General features: G+C 36.9%; 1 pseudogene; it reads left to right on the top strand.

Annotated features, from left to right (window-relative positions):
- Positions 1-24,295, top strand: part of LOC136316049 (GTP-binding nuclear protein Ran-like) — a 42,627-nt pseudogene extending 18,332 nt beyond the window's left edge.
- Positions 24,296-24,807: the final 512 nt, after the last annotated feature.

The raw sequence follows: 24,807 nt of genomic DNA, 5'->3' as shown, positions 1-24,807 counted from the left end.
CCTTATCAGACATATTGTCAAATATGTTCTCCCATTGTGTAGTTTGTCTTTTTATTCTGTTCTTGTTGTCTTTAGCTGTGCAAAAGCTTTTTAGTTTGATATAGTCCCATTTGTTTATCCTGTCTTTTATTTCACTTCCCCGTGGAGATAAATCAGCAAATATATTGCTCCGAGAGATGTCAGAGAGCTTACTGCCTATGTTTTCTTCTAAGATGCTTATGGTTTCACGGCCTACATTCAAGTCTTTTATCCATTTTGAGTTTATTTTTGTGAGTGGTGTAAGCTGGTGATCTAGTTTCATTTTTTTGCAGGTAGCTGTCCAATTTTCCCAACACCATTTGTTAAAGAGGCTGTCTTTACTCCATTGTATTTCCTTACCTCCTTTGTCAAATATCAGTTGTCCATAGAACTGTGGGTTTATTTCTGGGTTCTCTGTTCTGTTCCATTGATCTATATGCCTGTTCTTATGCCAGTACCAGGCTGTTTTGAGTACAATGGCCTTGTAGTATAACTTGATATCAGGAAGTGTGATACCTCCCACTTTATTCTTCTTTTTTAAGATTGCTGAGGCTATTCGTGTCCTTTTTTGGTTCCATATAAATTTTTGGAATATGTGTTCTATATCTTTGAAGTATGTCATTGGTATTTTAATTGGTATTTCATTGAATTTATAAATTGCTTTGGGCAATATAGACATTTTAATGATGTTTATTCTTCCTAACCATGAGCACGGTATATGCTTCCACTTGTTTGTATCTTCCTTGATTTCTTTTATCAATGCTTTGTAATTTTCTGAGTACAAGTCTTTAGTCTCCTTGGTTAAGTTTACTCCTAGGTACTTTATTTTTTTGGTTGTAATTGTGAAGGGGATTGTTTCCTTAATTTCTCTTTCTGACTGTTCATTGTTGGTGTATAAAAATGCTTCTGATTTCTGAGAATTGATTTTATATCCTGCCACTTTGCTGAATTTATTTATCAGGTTCAGTAGTTTTTTGACTGAGACTTTAGGGTTTTCTATATACAATATCATATCATCTGCAAATAATGATAGTTTTACTTCTTCTTTTCCAACTTGAATGCCTTTTATTTCTTCTTCTTGTCTGATTGCTGTGGCTAGGACTTCCAGGACTATGTTAAATAAGAGTGGTGAAAGGGGGCACCCCTGCCTTGTTCCTGATCTTAAGGGTATTGCTTTTAATTTTTGCCGATTGAGTATGATGTTGGCTGTGGGTTTCTTATAGATGGCTTTTATCATGTTGAGGTATGTTCCCTGTATTCCCACTTTGCTGAGAATTTTGATCATGAATGGGTGCTGGATTTTATCAAATGCTTTTTCTGCATCTATTGAAATTATCATATGGTTTTTCTCCTTTTTGTTTATGTGATGAATCACATTGATTGATTTACGAATATTGTACCAGCCTTGCCTCCCCAGAATAAATCCCACTTGATCATGGTGTATGATTTTTTCCATATATTGTTGGATCCGGTTTGCTAATATTTTGTTGAGGATTTTAGCATCTATATTCATCAGAGATATTGGCCTATAATTTTCTTTCTTTGTGTTGTCTTTGCCTGGTTTTGGAATCAGAATTATGCTCGCCTCATAAAAGGAGTTTGGAAGTCTTCCTTCCTCTTGAATTTTTTGAAATAGTTTGAGAAGGATAGGAGTTAGTTCTTCTTTGAATATTTGGTAGAATTCCGTTGTGAAGCCGTCGGGCCCCGGACTTTTCTTTGTTGGGAGTTTTTTGATAACTGTTTCGATCTCCTTTGGTGTAATCAGTCTGTTTAAGTTTTCTGATTCTTCCAGATTGATTTTTGGAAGATTGTATGTTTCAAGGAATTTGTCCATTTCATCTAGGTTGTCTAGTTTTTTGGCATACAGTTCTTCATAGTATTTTCTTACAATATTTTGTATTTCTGTTGTGTCAGTTGTTATTTCTCCTCTCTCATTTCTAATTTTATTTATTTGAGTCCTCTCTCTCTTTTTCTTGGTGAGTCTACTTTAAGGTTCATCAATCTTGTTTACCTTTTCAAAGAACCAGCTCCTAGTTTCATTGATCCTCTGTATTGTTTTTTTAGCCTCTATGTCATTTATTTCTGCTCTGATCTTTATTATTTCCTTCCTTCTACTACATTTGGGCTTTACTTGCTGTTCTTTTTCTAATTCTTTTAGATGCAGGGTTAAGTTGTTTATTTGAGCTTTTTCTAGTTTCTGAAAGTGTGCCTGTAGTGCTATGAACTTCCCTCTCAGCACTGCTTTCACTGTGTCCCATAAATTTTGAGTTGTTGTATGCTCATTGTCATTCGTTTCTAGGAATTTCTTTATTTCTTCTTTGATCTCATTCTTAATCCATTCATTTTTTAACACCCTGCTATTTAGTTTCCATGTGTTTGAGAATTTTTGAGCTTTTCTGCTGTGATTCATTTCTAGTTTCATGCTGTTGTGATCGGAGAAAGTGCTTGATATGATTTCAGTCTTCTTAAATTTGTTGAGAGCACTTTTGTGCCCTAACATGTGGTCTATCCTAGAGAATGTACCATGAGCACTTGAAAAGAATGTATATTCTGCTGCTTTAGGATGAAAGGTTCTGAAGATATCTATTAAATCAAGTTGATCTAGTGTTTCCAATAAGTCTGCTGTTTCTTTGTTAATTTTCTTTCTTGAGGATCTATCTAGTGATGTTAGTGGGGTATTGAAATCCCCTACTATTATAGTATTGCTGTTGATCTCGCCCTTTAAATCCATCAAAGTCTGTTTTATATATTTGGGTGCTCCTATATTAGGTGCATAGATATTTATAATAGTTATATCTTCCTGTTGGATTACTCCCTTTATCATTATGTAGTGGCCTTCTTTATCTCTTACTATATCCTTTGTTTTAAAGTCCAATTTGTCTGATATAAGTATTGCTACCCCAGCTTTTTTTTCATTTCCGTTTGCATGAAACGTTTTTTTCCATCCTTTTACCTTCAATCTGTGTGTGTCTTTTGTTCTAAGGTGTGTTTCTTGTAGACAACATATGTATGGGTCCTGTTTTCTTATCCACGCAGCTACCCTATGTCTTTTGATTGGATCATTTAATCCATTTACATTTAAGGTTATTATTGATATGTAGTTGTTTATTGCCATTTTCTTCTTTAAAGGTGTATTCCTTTTTTTTTTTTTTTTCTATATTCTTTTCCCACTTTATCTGTTTACACCAGGCCCCTTAATATTTCCTGCAGCATTGGTTTGGTTGTAATGAATTCCTTGAGTTGTTTTTTGTCTGGGAAGCTTTTTATTTCTCCTTCAATTTTAAACGATAGCCTTGCTGGATAAAGTAGTCTTGGTTGTAGGTTCTTGTTCTGCATTACTTTGAATATTTCTTGCCATTCCTTTCTGGCCTCAAGTGTTTCTGTTGAGAAGTCAGATGTCATCCTTATGGGGGCTCCTTTGTAGGTGATAACTTTTTTTTCTCTTGCAGCTTTTAATATTTTCTCTTTATCGCTTAGCTTTGGTATTTTAATTATGATGTGTCTTGGTGTAGATTTCTTTGGGTTTCTTTTTAATGGAGTCCTCTGTGCTTCTTGGATTTGTGAGAGTTTCTCTTGCATTAATTTAGGGAAGTTTTCAGCTATGATATGATTGAACAAAGTCTCTATCCCTTGTTCTTTTTCTTCTTCTTCAGGAACCCCTATGATGCGGATGTTATTTCTCTTCATGTTGTCACAGAGCTCTCTAAGAGTTTCCTCTGACTTTTTGAGTCTTTTTTCTCTTTTCTTTTCTGCTTTCATGCCTTCATTCCAGTTGTCTTCTAACTCGCTGATTCGATCCTCTGCTCTATCTATCCTGTTTTTAATTCCTTCCATTGTGGTCTTTATTTCTGATATTGTATTTGTCGTCTCCAACTGATTCTTTTTTATACTTGCTATTTCTTTATTTAGGTTTTCAAACTGCCCCTCCATTGTTGTTCTAAGATCCCTAAGCATCCTTACAATCATTATTTTGAACTCCGCATCTGGAAGTTTGATTATTTCCATATCACTCAGTTCATCTCTCGAAGGTGTCTCTTGTGGTTTCATTTGGATTGCACTCCTTTGTCTTCTCATCTTCTTATTTATTTATTTATTTATTTATTTATTTATTTTTATTTGTAGAGTTGGTTGAGTCTAGGCTTGGTGTTGTCTGCCTCCAGTTTTCAGTTGTGTTATTTTTAGGTCTTCGTGGGTTGGTATCAGCTATTATTTGTAATCCACTTTCGGATTTGGGCAGCTTTGAAGTCTTGATTTGTTTGTTTTCTTAACAGGTGATAGTCTTGTTAACTGATCTCAGCAGGGGGCTTCCTTGAAACTGTATCCAGGAATGCTGTGGGTGTAACCTGAGACGCTGAAAGTCTCTTCCACCAACTAATCTCACTGGGGGCAGGGTTTTTTCTCAGCTTCAGTAGGGGGAGGTGTATCTCAGATCTCCATGGAGACCTGAGTTACTGACCCTCCTCCCCACTTCTTGTTTTCAGCTGTGTCTTGTTGTGCTGACTGGAGCTGGATAGATGTCCGGAGATCTCTGATCCGGAAGCACTTCAGCTCTGTTTTGTGAAAGGTTCAGTCCCTCCCCCAGCTATGGCTGCCTCCAGCACGAATGAGTCAGCTTTTTTATTTTTTTTCTTGCATACCTTAGCCCCTCACAGTCTGTCCCTCTCCCTGTCTTTTCCACTTGGGAGATAAGCTGGTCTTTTCAACCCACCTTGCTCCCTGGTCGCCAGGTAAGTGGCTGTGAGCAGTAGTTTCTGCTCTTTTTCCTCTGTGAAATCCTCTCTGGGCTCTCAGCCTCACCCCCCTCCTTCTGTTCCTGTAAGCAGAGGAGATTCAGGCACTCCTTACCAGGATTATTGTGGCTTCCTCTTTGCTCCTTGGTTTTTGAGAACTGTTCTTGCAGTTCAGTGTTGGTTTTTCATGCTGATTTTTTCTAAATTGATTTGTATTCCAGTTTGGTGTTGAGAGCTGGGCGTCTGAGCATCCGACTACTCCGCTGCCATCTTCTCTCCTACCAGATGCAAGTTTTTAACTGAGAAGTAACATAAAAATTAATTAGATTTTAAATGTATCACTCAGTTGCTGTAATGGAATAAATTGTAAAGAAACCAAAGGCAAGAGGTAGGAAACCATTTAGAAGTCTGTTAAAAATGGTTAGTCTGTATATGATGGTTCAGAAAAAGAAGGGATTAGACCAGGTGTGGCCAACAATTTTTGTTTCTGGGCCAGATTAGAAAGAAAACTTTTTTCATGGGCTGGATGAAATATTAAAATTAAAAAAAATGTTAAATAAAAAAATAATTCTTTTAAGTAAACAAAATTTTATTATGGAATTTGTTTATGAAAAAATGTGAGTGAGGTCCTGGCCAGTTGGCTCAGCAGTAGAGCGTCGGCCTGGCGTGCGGGGGACCCGGGTTCGATTCCCGGCCAGGGCACATAGGAGAAGCGCCCATTTGCTTCTCCACCCCCGCCCCCCCTCCTTCCTCTGTCTCTCTCTTCCCCTCCCGCAGCCAAGGCTCCATTGGAGCAAAGATGGCCCGGGCACTGGGGATGGCTCCTTGGCCTCTGCCCCAGGCACTAGAGTGGCTCTGGTCACGGCAGAGCGATGCCCCAGAGGGGCAGAGCATCGCCCCCTGGTGGGGCAGAGCGTAGCCCCGGGTGGATCCCGGTCGGGCGCATGCAAGAGTCTGTCTGACTGTCTCTCCCCATTTCCAGCTTCAGAAAAATACAAAAATACAAAAAAAAAAAATGTGAGTGAAAAAAATTTTAATATACAATATTATTTTAATAAAAATATAATTACATACTGTATAAATATCCAAACTATCACAATCAATCGAAACAATATTTAATTAATAGAATGAGCTTGACGGGGTTATATTGCAAATAAAACAATTATTTTGTTTTACAAACAGCCTAGACATGTTTTCAGTTATCACCTGCAGCTATTGTCTATGCTATAATGCCACTTAATTCAGCACACTTGACCACAAATATAACCAATTGTTTGACCTTGGGTGCACACAGGGAAACACAGCCTAAAAGAATGTGGGTTTTGGACGTCAGAGAGATGATACCATGAGGAGGGCTCCCAATACCTCTCCCCAAAATTTCAACAACTAGAGACAGATAAACGATCCCAGGAGCATCTGAAATACACATACACTGAACAGAGGTATGATTGGGTGAAAAGGTGGCTAAGTATATAATCGACCCTGAAGGAAGTAAGATGGAGAACGAAGGACTCCACCTTCCTCACTAACCTAAGCAAGGGCTGCTTTCACTTGGAACTGAAAGAAAGTGAGGGCTAGGGACATGGAAAGAGCTAGACTAGGGTAGAGACTTTCAAACTAAGGAGAGAGTGTGCCCGTGGCGGCTAAGCCCACGTGAGCTAATGCTGGCAGCAGACCCCAGCAGAGGTGGGCGAGCAATTGCCTTGTTTACTCCCAATGTCATGGTTGGTGAGAACAGACAGTGTGCGAGTGGTTCCTCCTAGTGCCCCAGGCGTGGGCGCCCGCATTCCTGGACAGAGGGGTAGGGTCAGAGACTGTCAGTAGTAGCCTTCTGCATTGGCTGTGACCAGAGTCTCAGTGTAATCACTGCTCCCTGAACAATAGCAAGTGGGGAGTGTGCAAAAGCCAACTTTCCTATGCTCGGACCTCTCTGTGCATGGCACCTCCACCAGCCATACAGGCTAACAAAGGACATTCCCAGGGAAGAAAAAATACAGAAGTGCTAGGGGGAGGGGCACGCAAGCAGCTTGCAGACAGTCTCTGGAGCAGATCCGCGGATCCAATCATTGAAATTAGCTTAACCACAGTCTGTTCACTGCCCAGCTGGCTTATGCCAGCAGCGGCTCTGGCTGACAAGGTCTTCTTTCTAAGGTCAGCGATCTAAGAGAACCTGATGGAGAGATGTGATATTTTTTAAGGTCTCTTTTTCTGCACGCAGTAGCTTGGGCAACTTCCTGCCAGCCGATATAGGGTGAAAAACACATTCTTATGGAACAGACCTCAGAGAACACAGCAGAAGTTGGGCAGGCTAAGCTGTAGGCTTTTTAACAAGGGAGAAGCCTGCAGAGAGCAATCCCATGGAATGCTAAGGCAAATTTAACTAGACATACTTGGGGAGCCTTCAAAAAAAGCCTGAACAGAAGTCAACTCGCCTCCCTTCCTGCTTAAGCTGGTGGCTCTGGTCAACAGAGCTTTCTATTTTTAAAATTTTTTAAATTTTTATTTATTTATTCATTTTTAGAGAGGAGAGAGAGTAGGAGAGAGAGAATGGGAGAGGAGTAGGAAGCATCAACTCCCATATGTGTCTTGACCAGGCAGGGCCAGGGTTTTGAACTGGCAACCTCAGGGTTTCCAGGTTGATGCTTTATCCACTGCACTAACACAGATCAGGCCTCAGTAGAGCTTTCATACTCAGGGCTGTGCTCTAAAAGGACCTGGAAGAGGGACTTGGCAGCTTTTAAGACCTCCTGTTCTGCAGGCAGTGACTAGGGCATCTTCCTGCCAGCCAACACAGGTTACAAAGTGCAAAAAGCCTGGGGAGAGTGGTCCTGCAGAGTGCTGAGGCATACTGGACACTCCTGGAGGCTCATATAAAGACACCTTGAGAGCAGTTGGCTCCCAGCCCTGCCTGATTACACTGGCAGCTCTGGCTGGCAAAGCCTTACCCAGAGCCCTGCATTGAGTGAGGTTAGGGCAGGGATTTGCCAGCTCTTAGGGCCTCTTACTCTCCAGGCAGTGGCAGGGGCAACTTCAGAGCTGGGTCACCAGGCAGCTGGTTTAGGAAGAAGAGACTTGGAGAGATGCTCCAGGAAAACAAGCTCTCCCATTGTTGGACCCTGCAAACTCTAACAAGTCCCGACTACCAACGATACTGAGGCCTAGTATATGTCATCACCATAGCGACACACCAACTGCAAATCTCTACCTAAGTGTGCCACAGAAGCAGAGCCTAGGGCACAATGCCACCAACCAAAAAGAGAGAGAAGATGAAAAAAGGAAGAAGATAACCTCTTAAAATCAAGAATAATCCACAATCTTTATAACTTTTTCCACTTTTTTTCTTTCTTTATTTTTCTTTATTTTTTTCTTCTGCCTTGGTCCTTTCATCCTCTTTTCATCTTATTCTTTTCTCTTCATCTTGAACTTCATTACCCATAGGATTTACATTTTCCCTTTTTTTTCTTTTTTCTCTCTATGAGGGTTACATTCCAAAAACCTCAACTCTCTCCCTTTTTTTTCTTTTTCTTTTTTCTCCCTCTCTCTTGGTTTCTTCTTTTCTCTTTCACTTTTCCTCTCATTCAATCCTCACTCACAAACAAATTATTTTATTTTGGATTCAAATTTATTCTTTGTGGCATTTTATGTACTTTTTAACTCATTTGCATTCCCCCCAACCCTGTCTCTCCATTCTATGTAGTTTTTGTTTCACTTAATACATAGTATCCTTTTTCTTTACCTTGTTTTCTTCTTGTCTCTTTCACTATATCTCTCATTTGACCATCATCTACAAACAAATTGTTTTATTCTTGATCCACATTTTTTCCTTGTAGCATTTTGTGGGTCCTTGCCTTGTTTTTCTCCCCCTTGTCACTTCTTCTCACTCAGGCCCTTTGTTCTAGGTAGTTTTTGTTCCATTTAGTACAATTCTGGTTTTTACGGCATTTTCACAAAAATATGATAATAATTTTATTTTAATTTTTCATTTTTTATTCTTTATCAATTCTTATTAGTGTTATTAACAAAACCACCATCAGATGCCATTAAGAAAAAGTAAATCGAATATCATGGATATAAAAGCCAGAGATATAGCACAGATAGATGAGGAAAATCTATAGAAAAAATTTTTTAATAGATTGAAAACCTTGGAGTTAAATGACAGAGAACTTAAAATAGAAATCCTAAAAATACTCAGAGCTATACAAGAAAGCACAGAAAGGCAATTTAGGGAGCCAAAAAACAACTCAAGGAACAGAAAGAATATATTACCAAGGAAATTGAAACTATAAAAATGAATCAAACAGACATGAAAAACTCAATTCATGAACTGAATAACGAAGTAACAAGCTTAGCTAATAAACAGGCCAGATAGAAGAGAGAATTAGTGACATTGAAAACAGGCAACTAGAGGAATAACAAAGAGAAGAGGAAAGAGACTCACAAAATTAAAAAAAAATGAGAAAGCCCTACAGGAATTGTCTGAATTCATTAAAAAGAACAACATAAGAATAATAGGTATATCAGAAGGAGAAGAGAGAGAAAATTGAATTGAGAACATATTCAAACAAATAATAGACGAGAACTTCCCAAGCCTATGGAAAGAACTAAAGCCTTGAATTCAAGAAGCAAACAGAACACTGAGTTATCTTAACCCCAACAAAACTACTCCAAGGCACATCATAATGAAATTGGCATAAACAAATGACAAAGAAATAATTCTCAATGCAGCCAGGGAAAAGAAGAATACAACATATAAAGAAAGGCCTATTAGATTATCATCAAATTTCTCAGCAGAAACTCTGCAAACTAGAAAGAAGTGGACCCCAGTATTTAAAGTTCTGAGAGAAACTTCTAGCCAAAAATACTATACCCATCAAAGCTATCCTTCAAATACAAAGGAGAAATAAAGACATTCACAGATATAGAAAAGATGAAGAAACTTATCACCAGAAAACTTCAGGAAATACTAACAGGGTTTACCACCAGATACAAAGAACAAAACAAAATGAAATTACAAGTAAAAGCTCCACCAAGAACACATTAAATCAAATTTAAACTGTGACAAAAAAAAAAAAAAACACAAATGGAGAGAAGACAAAGATTAACAGTAGCAAAGGAGGATGGAGTGCAGAAACACTCATGAGATGGTGTACTATAATGACCATTATAGGTACCCTTTCCATTACTTAATGGTAACCACCCCTGAAAAAACCACCACAGAAGCAAATGACTTGAAAAAAAATTAACAGAGGAAAGAAGTATGAATTACATCCAAACAAAAACAAATGATAGAAAAAAAGAGAAGAATCAAACAAGATACAAAACTAATAAAAAGCAATATATAAAATGGTAAAAGAAAACCCTCAAGTGTCAATAATTACACAAAATGTAAATGGATTGAACTCACCAATAAAAAGACACAGAGTAGCAGAATGAATTTAAAAAGAAAATCCCACCCTAGTAAAATTAGTAATAATAAAAAAAAAGAAAATCCAACTGTGTGCTGCCTTCAGAAAACACATCTAAGCAACAAGGATAAAAACAAATTCAAAGTGAAAGTCTGGAAAACAATACTCCAAGCAAAAACATCCAAAAAAAGCTGGTGTAGCAATACTCATATCTAACAATGCTGACTACAAGACAGCAAAGGTAATCAGAGACAAAGATGGTCATTTCATAATGATAAAGGGGACATTGAATCAAGAAGACATAACACTTCTTAATATATATGCACCAAACCAAGGAGCACCAAATTATATAAGACAGCTACTGACTGACCTAAAAACAAAAAATGACAAAAATACAATCATACTTGGAGACCTCAATACACCACTGAAGGCTCTAGATCATTTATCCAAACAGAAAATCAATAAAGAAATATTGGCCTTAAATGAAACACTAGAAAAATTGGATATGATAGACATCTACAGGACATTTCATCCCAGAGTGCCAGGGTATACATTTTTCTCTAATGTACATGGAACATTCTCAACATTGACCATATGTTGGGCCACAAAAATAACATCAGCAAATTCAGAAAAATTGAAATTATACCAAGCATATTTTCTGATCATAAAGCCTTGAAACTATAATTCAACAGCAAAAAAGAGGTTTAAAAAAACCCCACAAAAATGTGGAAACTAAACACCATACTTTTAAAAAATCAGTGGGTCAAAGAAGAAATAAGCACAGAGATAAAAAGATACATACAGACAAATGAAAATGACAATACAACGTATCAGAATCTCTGGGATGAAGCAAAAGCAATAATAAGAGGGAAGTTCATATCACTGCAGGCCTATATGAACAAACAAGAGAGAGCCCAAGTAAACCACTTAACTTCACATCTTAAGAAACTAGAAAAAGAACAAAGACAATGCAAAACCAGCAGAAGAAAGGAAATAATAAAAATCAGAGCAGAAATAAACAAAATAGAGAACAGAAAAACTATAGAAAAAATTAATAAAACAAGGAGCTGGTTATTTGAAAAGTTCAACAAAATTGACAAACCCTTGGCAAGACTCACCAAGGAAAAAAGAGAAAGGACTCATTTAAACAAAATCCAAAATGAAAGAGGAGAAATCACCACAGATATCATAGATATACAAAGAAGTATTGTACTGTGAAAAATTATATCCACCAAATTCAACAATATAGAAGAAATGGATAAATTCCTAGAACAATACAATCTTCCTACACTGTCATGAAGAAGCAGAAAGCCTAAACAGACCCTTACAAAGGAAAGAAATAGAAAAAAACTATTTAAAACTCCCCAAAAATAAAAGTCCAGGGCCAGACAGCTATACTTGTGAATTCTATCAAACATTTAAAGAAAACTTGGTTCCTATTCTACTCAATATCTTCAAAAAAATTGAAAAAATAGCAATCCCTTCCAAACACATTTTATGAGGCCAACATAACCCTCATACCAAAACTTGGCAAGGACGGCACAAAAAAGAAAACTACAGACCAATATCTCTAATGTATACAGATGCTAAAATACTAAACAAAATACTGGCAAATTGAACACAACAACATATTAAAAAAATAATGTATCATGATCAAGTGGGATTCATCCCCGGAAACAAGAATGATTCAACATATGCAAAATGGTTAACGTAATATATCATATCAACAAAACAAAGAACAAAAACCACATGATCTTGTCAATAGATGCAGAAAAGACATTCAATAAAATACAACACAATTTTACGTTTAAAACACTCAACAAAATGGATATGGAAGGAAAATATCTCAACATAATAAAGGCCACAAAAAGATTACTAGAAACAATAAACCAATACAATAAGGTCATAAAAATGGCTTGGTTGCAAGCATGGCCCCAGATGGGCAGAGCATCGGCCTCAGGCAGGGGTTGCCAGGTGGATCCTGGTCAGGGCACATGTGGGAGTCTGTCTCTCTGTCTCTCCCACCCTAACTTGGAAAATAAGAAAAAAATTCAAATGGGGGCAGGGGCACAAAGAAAACTAGATAGATGACAGAGGACAATTTGACTTTGGGTGATGGGTATGCAACATAATTGAACAAGATAACCTGGACTTGTTATCTTTGAATATTTTATTCATTTTTTAGAGAGGAGGGGGGGGGAGGAGCTGGAAGCATCAATTCCCATATGTGCTTTGACCAGGCAAGCCCAGGGTTTTGAACCGGCGACCTCAGCATTTCCAGGTTGATGCTTTATCCACTGGGCCACCACAGGTCAGGCATCTTTGAATATATGTATCCTGATTTATTGATGTCGCCCCATTAAAAAAATAAAATTATTAAAAAAAATTCAAATGGAAAAATCTCCTTAAACAATAAAAAGCTAGAGGGGGACGGAGGATGATCTCTCTTTTGGTGATGGGTATGCAGCAGAACTGAATGACAAGATAACCTGGAAATGTTTTCTTTGAATATATGTACCCTGATTTATTGATGTCACTCCATTAAAATAAAAATTTTTTATAAAAAAAAACAATAAAAAGCATACAAAATTAATATACAAAAGTCCATTGCCTTTCTATATGCCAACAATAAAACATCAGAAAATGAATTCATAAAAGAAATCCCTTTCGTGGTTGCAACAAAAGAATAAAATACCTAGGAATAAACATAACAAAGAATGTAAAGGACCTATATAATGAAAACTACAAAGCATTGTTAAGGGAAATTGAAAAAGATACAATGAAGTGAAAAAATGTTCCTTATTCTTGGATAGAAAGAATAAATATAATCAAAATGACCATATTACCCAAAGCAATATACAAATTCAATGCAATTCCTATGAAAATTCAAATGGCATTTTTTTAAAGAAATGGAATAAAAAACATCAGATTTATGTGGAACTATAAAAAACCCCAAATAGCCAAAGCAATCCTAAGAAAAAAGAACAAAGCTGGGAGTATTACAATACCTGACTTCAAATTATATTATAGAGCCACGATATTCAAAACAGCATGGTATATGCATAAAAATAGACCCTCAGACCAATGAAACAGAATAGAAAGCCCAGAAATGAAACCACATATATATGGTCAAATAATTTTTGATAAAGGGCCAACAACACACAATAGAGAAAAGAAAGCCTCTTCAACAAATGGTGCTGGGAAAACTGGAATACCACATGCAAAAGAATGAAACTCAACTACAGTTTGTCCCCTTGTACTAAAATTAATTTAAAATTGATCAAAGACCTAAATATAAGACCTGAAACAATAAAGTACATAGAAGAAAACATAGGTACTAAACTTATGAACCTTGGTTATAAAGAGCACTTTATGAATTTGACTCCAAAGGCAAGGGAAGTGAAGGCAAAGATAAATAAATGGGACCACATCAGACTAAGAAGCTTTTTAAAAAAAAAGAATCTGACAATAAAACAAAGAGACAGCCAACTAAATGGGAGATGATATTTTCAAACAACAGCACAGATAAAGGCCTAATATCCAAAATATACAAAGAACTCATAAAACTCAGCAACAAACAAGCAAATAATCCAACAAAAAAAATGGGAAGAGGACATGAACAGACACTTCTCCCAGGAAGAAATACAAATGGCCAACAGATATATGAAAAGATGCTCATCTTCATTAGCTATTAGAGAAATGCAAATCAAAACTACGAGATACCACCTCACACCTGTTAGATTAGCTATTATCAACAAGACAGGTAATAACAAGTGTTGGAGAGGCTGTGGAGATAAAGGAACTCTCATCCACTGTTGGTGGGAATGTAAAGTAGTACAATCATTATGGAAGAAAGTATGGTGGTTCCTCAAAATATTAAAAATAGAACTAACATATGACCCAGCAATCCCTCTACTGGGTATATACCCCCATAGCTCAAAAACACTGGTACGTAAAGATACATGCAGATCCATGTTTACTGCAGCATTGTTCACAGTGTCCAAGACATGAAAACAACCAAAAAGCCCTTCAATAGAATGGATAAAGAAGATGTGGCACATATACATTATTGAATACTACACAGCCATAAGAAATGGTGACATCGGATCATTTACAACAACATGGATGGACCTTGATAACATTATACTGACTGAAATAAGTAAATCAGAAAAAACTAAAAGCTGTATGATTCCATACATAGATGGGACATAAAAACGAGACTAAGAGACATGGACAAGAGTGTGGTGGTTACGGTGGGAGGGGAGAAGTAGGGAGTGGGGGGAGGAGAGGGGCACAAAGAAAACCAGATAGAAGGTGACAAAGAAAATTTGACTTTGGGTGATGGATATGCAACATAATTAAATGTCAAAATAACCTGGAAATGTTTTCTCTGAACATATGTACCCTGATTTATTGTCACTCAATTAAAATTAATTTTTAAAAGAAAGAAAAAAAAGAATGTGGGTTTCACTTCGCCGCTAAATGTCAAACAGTTCATATCGAGTATAGATGAGTACAATAGTTGTATATCTTTATAATGAAATTTTTTTTAAAAATAAAGAAGTATTGCAAATCCATTTGACCAATTATTGGAAGTTAATCCTAGATTAGTCACACGCAGAATTCTTTTCCGCATATCACTATCTTCTTAAATATCTTGATTTCCAATAATCAAAGACGCTTCCGCTTCTGAGTAGCTGAGATTTTAAAGTAGTGGAGAATATTAAAAATTAATCGCAGGCCACATAAATTCATTATGCAGTCCAGATCAGGCCCACGAGCCGTATGTTGGCCATGCTGGGTTAGACAGTAGGTATATGTTGAAATTACTGCAAACAGGATTTCTTGATGACCGAATGTGAGATACAGGAGAAAACCATATTTGATACCAGAGTAAATGGAAGAGTTAAGTGCTATAAATTAAGATAGAGATGACTTTTATGGTGTTTGGAAAGAGTGACATTGTAGGAAGAGGGGCAGAAGTTCAGTTTGTAATTCATTCACTTTAGGCAACTAGATATATGGGCTTATATTCAGGAGAAAGCTCCGGCTGGAGAGAGAAATTTGTAAGTGGGATTTAGCAACTGAAATTGATCTAAATAAAATATAAGCAACCCCAAAGTGCATGGAATTAAATTGAGGATTGAGAATATTTATTGTGAGATCTTTATTCTCCGTTTTTGTTATTATTTTAAAGCCATGTTGTCCATGAAGAGCTAACTGCCTAAATTCTAACAAAGAGAATGTATGTTTTGCCAAAAGAAATGAGCTAATCAAATTGGAAAATAAAAGATATTTGAAAGTTTCAACACATATTTTTCAACTGTCAATAAGACCCAGGCTGCCAAACTCAAGCTGATATAAAGATGTTCGGGACAATCAGATTTCTATCTAGGAAGATGACGGGATTTTATCATTACAGTGCACACTCTCTCCTTGTATTCACTTTAATCATTTCCATCCCTGTCCTTCCATCATCTTATCACTTCTTACAGCCTAAAAAATTTCGATATGTCTTTATGTCAGTAGAAAGCAATAAACTAGTTATGACATAATTTTCAATTGTTTAGAAAGAAAATTAGCTGCTAAAATAGGATTAGAATAAAATACTGAAAAAGAAAACACAAATACCTTCTTGTAGTAGAAATTCAAAGATCTGAGAGCGGCTTTATGTGAAGTTGAATGATTTTGACAACAATGTTAAATAGGTTGCTGGTACTTGATTTGTTTTTCAATTTCTGACCAGAACTGGCACTTAGACAAAGGGGGGAAATGTAACATACATCTGCAAACATTTCAAAATGTCAGTCTCCTCATTTCAAATAAATTGGTAATAAAAGAAAAGAAATAAAGTTATTATTAGTTTAAGAAGGCTCATTTAAGAAGGTAGAGTATATGTGTTGTATGTATAGGTATACTACCTTTCTTAACTACAGTGTTTATTTTAAAAATAAATTTTAAAATTAAAATTTGGCATGAATTACAGTATTTCCATAATTAGTAGATATGTATATGTTCAAGGCACTAAGAAACGATATACCCTTGGAGAGCCAAGCTCATCTTTAATGTTAATTCATAAACAACCTGGGAACTATATCTCTAAGCATCTATCACTTCCACTTAAAAAAAATGATATGTTGTAGGTGAGTATAAGCCAGAAGACTTTCAACACTTTCTAATGATAAGGAAAAGTAATAAATTGTGTCTAGATATATTACAAAGTGGTGATGGAATCTTTCCCATATATGATTTATATCCTATACAAAGAGATAGAATACTTTTTTTTTTAAGTTTCAAGGGTTCTGCCTTCAAAAGAAATCCAGAATCCTACTAGGCAAAACCTAGGGTCTGTATCACCATTATTTCTTGTTCGTTTTATTTTAGTCGTTTCCCAACTATTCTTTCTACTTCATCCTCTGCCATATAAACTTTATTCTCAGCAGAGAACCCAGAGTGATCCTTTTCAAGTGCTGATCTGAGACGACTCTACTGCTTTGACCTCTCTTTCTAATATTCACTTCAATCACTCAGCTCCTGCCTTCTGTCCCCCTTTCCATCCTCCATCACACCAGGTACACTGCTACCTCAGACACTCCAATAGTCACCTCTCCCCACCATACCTATAAAACGTACTTCCTTCTTCTTTCAGGTTTCTGCCCAATATATCACCTTCCAAATGGAACTCTCCAACCTCATCTTTCCTGTAACACTCCCAATCTGCCTACTCTCTTCTGCTTCCTTTTCCATAGTGCTTCTGACCTAACGTACTATAATTCACTTATTCCTTATGGTTTTTTTTTAATATGTCTTCCCTGCTAGAAGGGTATCTTTGAGAAATCAAGAATCTTTGAAGTTTTGCTCACCAATATACCCCAAATGCTTAGAATTATGCCTGCCACTGAGTATTTACTAAACATTTTATTGATACATGAAGAAAAAGTTTAGATTCAAGTCGAAAATATTATCAGCCCTGACCCCAGCAGTTCAGTTGGTTAGAGCATCATCCATGCCAAACTTGCGGGTTCCATCCCCAGTCAGGGCACATACAAGAATCAACCAATGAATGCATAAACAGCTGGAACAACAGATTGATCGAGTCTCTCTCTCTCTCTCCCTCCCTTGCTCTCTTTCCGGATAGTTAATTTGAAAGGCTTTTAAAACTATTTTTTAAAAGTTGAACATCAAAAATATTTTTTAAAAAACAAAGTTTAAAATTGCTCAGCATATTCAAAAAATATATATATCAGGACACATTGCACAGCATGTTATATCTACTTCTTTTGGATTCCAAGATTGTTTTACCACTTAATTTCCATACAGATAAGTGATTCTGCTTATAAGATTGCAAAATTGCTTCATAAGAAATCACAATAGCAATAGCAACAAAAGGAAAACTACAATTAAGTTGAATTTGTATTAGTAAAGAAATAAGAAGAAGCCAAATTGAAAATAGGGTTTTATTTACTGACATAGTAGAAGTATTCTAATGAATGAATTATCCCATTATATATGTTTAGTGTTTGTGTTTACTTAAAAAGAGCCACAGTTCACTTGTTTTTTTTTCTTTAAGAGATAAAATAAAACACTTTTTTTTATAATAAATTTTTATTAATGGTAATGGGATGACATTAATAAATCAGGGTACATATATTCAAAGAAAACATGTCTAGGTTATTTTGTCATCAAATTATGTTGCAAACCCCTCGCCCAAAGTCAGATTGTCCTCCGTCACCCTCTATCTAGTTCTCTGTGCCCCTCCCCCTCCCCCTAACTCTCTCCCTCCCTCCCTCCCATGTCCTCCCTTCCCCCCCACCCTTGGTAACCACCACAATCTTGTCCATGTCTCTTAGTCTCATTTTTATGTTCCACCAATGTATGGAATCATGTAGTTCTTGAATAAAACACTTTTTAAAAATATCTTCTTGACTTATTTCTTAAGTACAATGTCACAATATGTTATAAAAGAAAAGTACTGAATAGATTTAATAAACCTGTCATTAAAAAGAAAAAGAAAATGTTTTGGGAAGTTGGTTTGTGGTACTTGCAAAGATAGTTATAAGTAAACATAGTCTTTATTGTTAAAATATTACTGTTTAGCTAAAATGATATTAATATATCAAAATATGGTGAAAGCCACAACATTTATATTTTCTGGGAGAAAACATATTTGGTGTCAATGAGAAAAAAAAAGATGATAGCATGCTTCCTGTATTTCTTGCCCAAATATCATAATGTAGTAACAAATATATAAAGAAGATTCAGGTTACTTGACTGGCTCAACAGAGTTACTCTCTCCATTTCTACCATAAAAATTCTGACTAGTGTCCACTATACACTCAATGTTGCCAAATAGTCCCTAAGTGTCCTCACACTTCTGTTCAAAGAGCTCCTGCTGGAGAAAATGTTCAGCCAAATCTTTACTTTGTTCAAAGTAAAAAAATAAAAAAATAAAATGTCACAGTGGACTGAAAAGGTGAATGAAAAGACTGGTCATATCTTCAGACAGATTACACCTTTTTCAACTTCAAATAATTAAAACAGGAGAAAAGCCCTTTGAGTGCATTAAATGTAGAAAGGGCCATAAGCTTTGCACCTCAGCATCATAGACTTCGGTGGGGAAAGGACCGTTGGTGGGCTGGGAACGTGGAAAGGTGTTCAGGCAGAGGACATCTCTGATTCGTCATGACAGAGACATAGTTATTTATTAAATGCTTCATTTACTCGTCTACTTCTCCATGCAGGCAAGGACTCTCATCTGTTTTTTGTTTTTTTGTTTTTTTTTTTTTGTTTTTTTTTGTGCATTTTTCTGAAGCTGGAAACAGGGAGAGACAGTCAGACAGACTCCCGCATGCGCCCGACCGGGATCCACCTGGCACGCCCACCAGGGGCGACGCTCTGCCCACCAGGGGGCGATGCTCTGCCCATCCTGGGCGTCGCCATGTTGCGACCAGAGCCACTCTAGCACATGGGGCAGAGGCAAAGGAGCCATCCCAGCGCCCGGGCCATCTTTGCTCCAATGGAGCCTTGGCTGCGGGAGGGGAAGAGAGAGACAGAGAGGAAGGCGCGGCGGAGGGGTAGAGAAGCAAATGGGCGCTTCTCCTGTGTGCCCTGGCCGGGAATTGAACCCGGGTCCTCCGCACGCTAGGCCGACGCTCTACCGCTGAGCCAACCGGCCAGGGCCTCTCATCTGTTTTATCTACTCCTGTATCACCATGAAAAGCACACAGATTAGTATACCTAACTATTGAAAGGGTTCAGAACATGCACTCTAAAATACTGATTATTGATTATCGGTATATTGATTATTTTGAGCTAACCAGCACTTTTGAGAAATAGAAGCTGCAGGAAAGGTTCTGTGACCTCTCCTCTCCCTTTCTACCAAAAAGCAGGCCATAAAATTTCCCATGACAAAGGTGTTCTCCCTCTATCAGGGAGAAAAGACATTCTGATCCCCAGATACCAAATTGGACCTTTATATGCAAACCTTCTAAAAAAACAAAAACCTTTTTTTCATTAATTTTCTTCATATATTTCCTTGTCTCAGTAGCATTGGCACCCTTGCCCCTAGCCCATGGCTCATTGTCTGTCATGCCCTCACAATTTATTTTTTTGTTGTTTAAAAAGATATGTGAGCTTCTGGGCCTACCAGCTGGTTTGAGCCTTTAGTTTCCTTTTGAAAAATATGCATATGCATGTAAAAATATTAAATAAAATGTGTGTTTGTCTCCCATTAATCTGTCACATATCAGTTTAATTTTAGGCCCAGTCACAGAGTCTAAGAGTATATAAAAGTTTCTCTCCTGTAGTACTCAGTAAATTTTGAGAGTCTACCTGTAGAGGTGTATGCTTACCAATATTCAGCTGAAATTCCTGTTTATGCCAGTTGTACTTGTCACTACAATTATGTAAGTAAATAATTTTATGCAAATTGATGATATGTGATTGATGATGGTTTTGCTATGTGATCTAACTTAAACGCTTTGAAAGATTCAATAACTATGGGTCACTAACATATTCTCTGTTGTATGAAGTATATAGATAATAAGAAAACCATAAAAAGTTAACAGGAGACTTGAAAAAAATATCTACAAGGCATTTACATTTTTTTTTTGTAAATACATGAGTTCTCACTTGAAGTTTAAGAAAATTAAGATTGGAAATTACAAAATACATCATATATGTGATTATATTAATAAGAAAAAGTACAATTTCTCTCCACTGACTCACCAAAGTAAAAGTCTTTAGACCTCGGCCAACAAATAAATACAACTTAACTTGTTTTAATTTAAATGATTTAATTTTGTTTTTAGATTCAACTTTAAACAACTATTTCAGTTAACTTTTCACCTACAAGTCCTGGGTTGAATAAGGGAGATATTTATATATAACATATGGAACGTGTAACCTAATGCATACTTTGGCAAGTTGTGTGTGTGTGTGTATGTATGTGTGTGTGTGTGTAATTATTACATGTTGTTGATGAAGTTAAACAAGTTCTGCTAATCATAATAAATCTCAATATAAAAATATTTTAGTTTTAATTCATGCTTTATGTGGGGCCAACAAAATATTCCCCTCCCTTTGGGAACATCAGCTTTGATAAAAACCTTGTTTATATAAAACTAACTATTCCAGATAATCAAAGTTTCCAAGGAAACATGCTTCAGATTCTTCAACAGAATATGCAAATGAAAACCTCTTTTCTGATAAAATTGCATCTGAGTGAGGGACAAAGCCTTAAACAATAAGCCAATTCAAAGAGATAAGAAGAAACAACTGGCAAAGTGACTCCAGTGGCTTTCTTCAAAAGCCAAGAAAAGCATTCTCTTTCACTTTTCAGATTTAACTACCCAGTGTCAATATTTGCCTATTGAAAGATTAAATATAAATTGGCAAGAATCTAGAATTTGCTAGAATCTGCTTGGTGGTGCCTTTGCCTCTGAATGATATCCATTCAGCTGGCTGATTATTAAGATTAAATTGCCTCATCTAGGAGTTTTTGACAGTTTTTGGCCTTCTTTCTATAGCAGAAATCAATGTGACTTCCCTGAGGAAAAAATGGAAACAACGAATTAAAAGAATAAAGGGAAAAAAAGAGGAAACTAGAAATCTCCTGCCAGTTGTAGTATTATAAAATTAGTTATGTAGTCTGACCAGGTGGTGGTGCAATGGATAGAGGGCTGACTTGGAATGCTGAAGACACAGGTTCAAAACCCTGAGGTCACCAGCTTTAGTGCAGGGCTCATCCAGCTTGACACAGGCTCACTATCTTGAGCACAAGGTCGCCGACTTGAGCAAGATCACCAGTTTGAACATGGGATCATCAACATGACCCCAAGGTCGCTGGCTTGAGCAAGGGTTCACTGGCTTAGCTGTAGCCCCACAGTCAAGGCACATATGAGGAAACAATCAGTGAACAACTAAAGTGCCATGACTACAAGTTGATCTTCTTAGCTCTCTCCCTTCCTGTCTATCTGTCCCTCTCTTTCTAAAAAAAAAAAGTTAGTTAAGTGTCCAGATTATATTTATAAACATTTATCGTTTTACTCATTAAATAATTATTTTATCACTGCACAAAAAGAGGTAGAATAAAAAGGAGTATAAAATAACACTGCCTCTGACTCCTGCAACCCAAGTTTCAACCATGCCATCCACCACTCTGAGGTCAAGCAAACGGGTGTAGTGTTCTATCCCCTAGACATACCATGCAATTACACTTTTGCTTGTACAAAATGAACCAACTCATAAATCCATGTTGGAAAAGACTTGTCCATGCCTATGCCAAACTAAAACATGGGTTATAGAGACTATATTTTGAATCTAGGTTTTCCCCCCACCAGCTTATAATGTTTAAAAAAAAGAAAAAAGACCAAAAGAAAGTTTGTCAAAGAAAACCAGACCTAAACAGCAGAGTGGTAAAAACAGACTTTATTCACAGCTACTGCAAAAGAGGGAAAGAGGACTCTATACTGAAGTGGGTTCAATTCCAAATTAAACATTTATAGCCAAGGATCTGAGGTTGGAGAATGAGAGACAGGCATACACAATTATAAGAGGAAATACAAGGGCTATATAAAGAAAGATTTTTAGCTAAACAAACCTAACTGGACTCTTGATGAAGGCATGTTAGGATAATCAGATATCACAGATATTACCTGGGACATGGAGAAAGATGAAGAACCTGATCAGATACCAAGGATAATAAAATACTGAGAGTAGGGGAGTCTGGCTAAACCAATTTAGGAAGATTCTCGCTAAAACTAGGCAACGCAAAGAACATGGAAGTCCAAGATTTAAGGCCTAGTTGGGAAAAGGATTCAGAGGAGCTTGACTAAAGTTTGATTAAAAAGAGATTTTCATCAGGCCCTAAGAGTAGTAAGGAAGAATTTTCTAATTCTAGCACTGCTAGAATATTATACCTTTTGAAAAAGCAAAGGAACTTCTCTTAAGATGTAGATGCATGCTTCAGCATACAGAAAGAGTAGACATGTATAATGAGCAAACTAAAGCAATCAGAAGAGATAGCCAAAAGTGGTGTCCATATCTGCTATGAAATTGAATAGGAATGAATGAACACTAGTTAAATATAGCACATAAACGAGATGGTTGATATCTGAGTTTAAAATCCTCCAGAAGCGAACCCAGAGAAAAGGGGTAGGATATAAATAATGTGGTTGGGACACAACCCAGGTAAATGCCTATAAAAGAGTGAAGAGAAAATGAAGGAAAGGAAAGCAACAAAAGATGCAATACAAGTAAGTTATCACTGGGGGCAATTGAAACCAAATCCCACTCAGGAACTATGGGGAAGCTGTGGAATCTGCTTCAGAGTTACCCCAGATGAGGGACAGGACCCTGTGATAGTTACACACCACATCTTATCCAGTATATCTGAGGACCCCTTCAGGAGGCATTAACAATCTAACACTTCTGCTTTGTGCTGAATTTGAAGCAAAACTACTGGAGCCATAAATGCCTTAAAGGGGAGAGTCACATGTGTTTGCAAAATGCAAACTTCAGCATTTAGAGTGGATACCAAGGGATATGAATGAGCCACCAACAACATCTGCCAAAGTTTGTAGAACTGAGATAAAATCTGGTCACACTTAGTAAAAACACATTCCCTAAAATCAAGGACCCTTTTATCAGGTGGGTAGAATTGAGAGTCTTAAAATAGAATCTATGTTTTTGTGGTTAAAAAAAAATAATGCTGCATCTCAGAGAAAATGTGCACCATAAAGGAAGAAGGTAAAACAAAAGTTGACTATGGCACAGAGCAAAGTGCTGAGGACCAAGAAGGAGGATACAGCAGCAAGAGAAGTACTCCCAGGAGAGGGGCAGAGGCCTATAATTTAATAGCCAGATACTAAACAAAATTTTAAATTGTCATTGAAAATTTTTAAAGGACCTTTTGAAAAAACTTTCAAAAATTATCACAATACCAGGTAGACAATATATGGGCACAGCAAGAAAGCATGATTAAAGAGATGTTGCCCAAGGATAAGACCAAGTTCAGTTCAAACTTGCATTGGTTAATGATACTAGGACTGAATAAACTACATTTGTGAACCGTCATCTGACTGACGAATTTAGAAGAATTTGTAAATGCCTTGGGTGTTGAGGTCCGCCCCCTCATGTCCCACACCAGCACAGGACCTATTAAGTTCAATATGTGAGATACGGCTTGTCAGGAGAAACTTGGTGCAGTGAGAGATGGCTATAACTATCAAGTCCAGTGTGCCATTACACTATTGATACAATTTTGAAAGATAGTTACAAGAATGGACTGAACAGGCATAAAGATCTGGTATGAGTGTGTGAAAATGTACCCATCGTGTTGTGTGATAACAAAGTGGATATTAAGGACAGGAAAGTTAAGGCAAAGTCATTGTCTTCCATAGAAAGAAGAATCTTCAGTACTATGGCATTTCTGCCAAAAGGAGCTCCAACTTTGAAGAGCCTTTCTCCTGGCTTCCCGGAAAACTAATTGGAGACTCTAACTTGGAATTTATCGCCATGCTTGCTCTTGCCCCATTTGAGGTTGTTGTGGACCCAGCTTTGGCAGCACAACATGAGCATGATCTAGAGAACAGGGGCAGTCAAGTTTTCTTTACCTACCGCCCACTTTTGTATCTCTGTTAGTAGTAAAGTTTTCTAACCGCCCACCAGTTCCACAGTAATGGTGATTTATAAAGTAGGAAAGTAATTTTACTTTATAAAATTTATAAAGCAGAGTTACAACAAGTTAAAGCATATAATAATAATTACTTACTAAGTACTTTATGTCGGATTTTCACTAAGTTTGGCAGAATAAATCTTTATAAAACAACTTACTATATAGTTAAATCTATCTTTTTATTTATACTTTGGTTGCTCCACTACCACCCACCATGAAAGCTGGAATGCCCACTAGTGGGCGCTAGGGACCAGCTTGACTACCACTGATCTAGAGGATGCTCAGACCACCACTCTCCCAGGTGAGGATGGTGACCTGTGAGCAAGGGAAGCTGGAGCCCAGCGTCAGACTGCAGCACGTTCACCATTCTATTATCAAGCTAAGTGGAACATGTGCTTGATCTTTGAATTGTTGAAGGAGATGAATGAACTTCAGAGTGAATGTGGCAGTTAGAAAAATACTTTCATTTATTTGATCC

The sequence above is a fragment of the Saccopteryx bilineata genome, chromosome 12 (assembly GCF_036850765.1).
Source record: "Saccopteryx bilineata isolate mSacBil1 chromosome 12, mSacBil1_pri_phased_curated, whole genome shotgun sequence".
Classification (NCBI taxonomy): Eukaryota; Metazoa; Chordata; class Mammalia; order Chiroptera; family Emballonuridae; genus Saccopteryx; species Saccopteryx bilineata.
The sequence above is the reverse complement of the archived record's forward strand: the minus strand, read 5'-3'. Positions and strand labels throughout refer to the sequence as shown.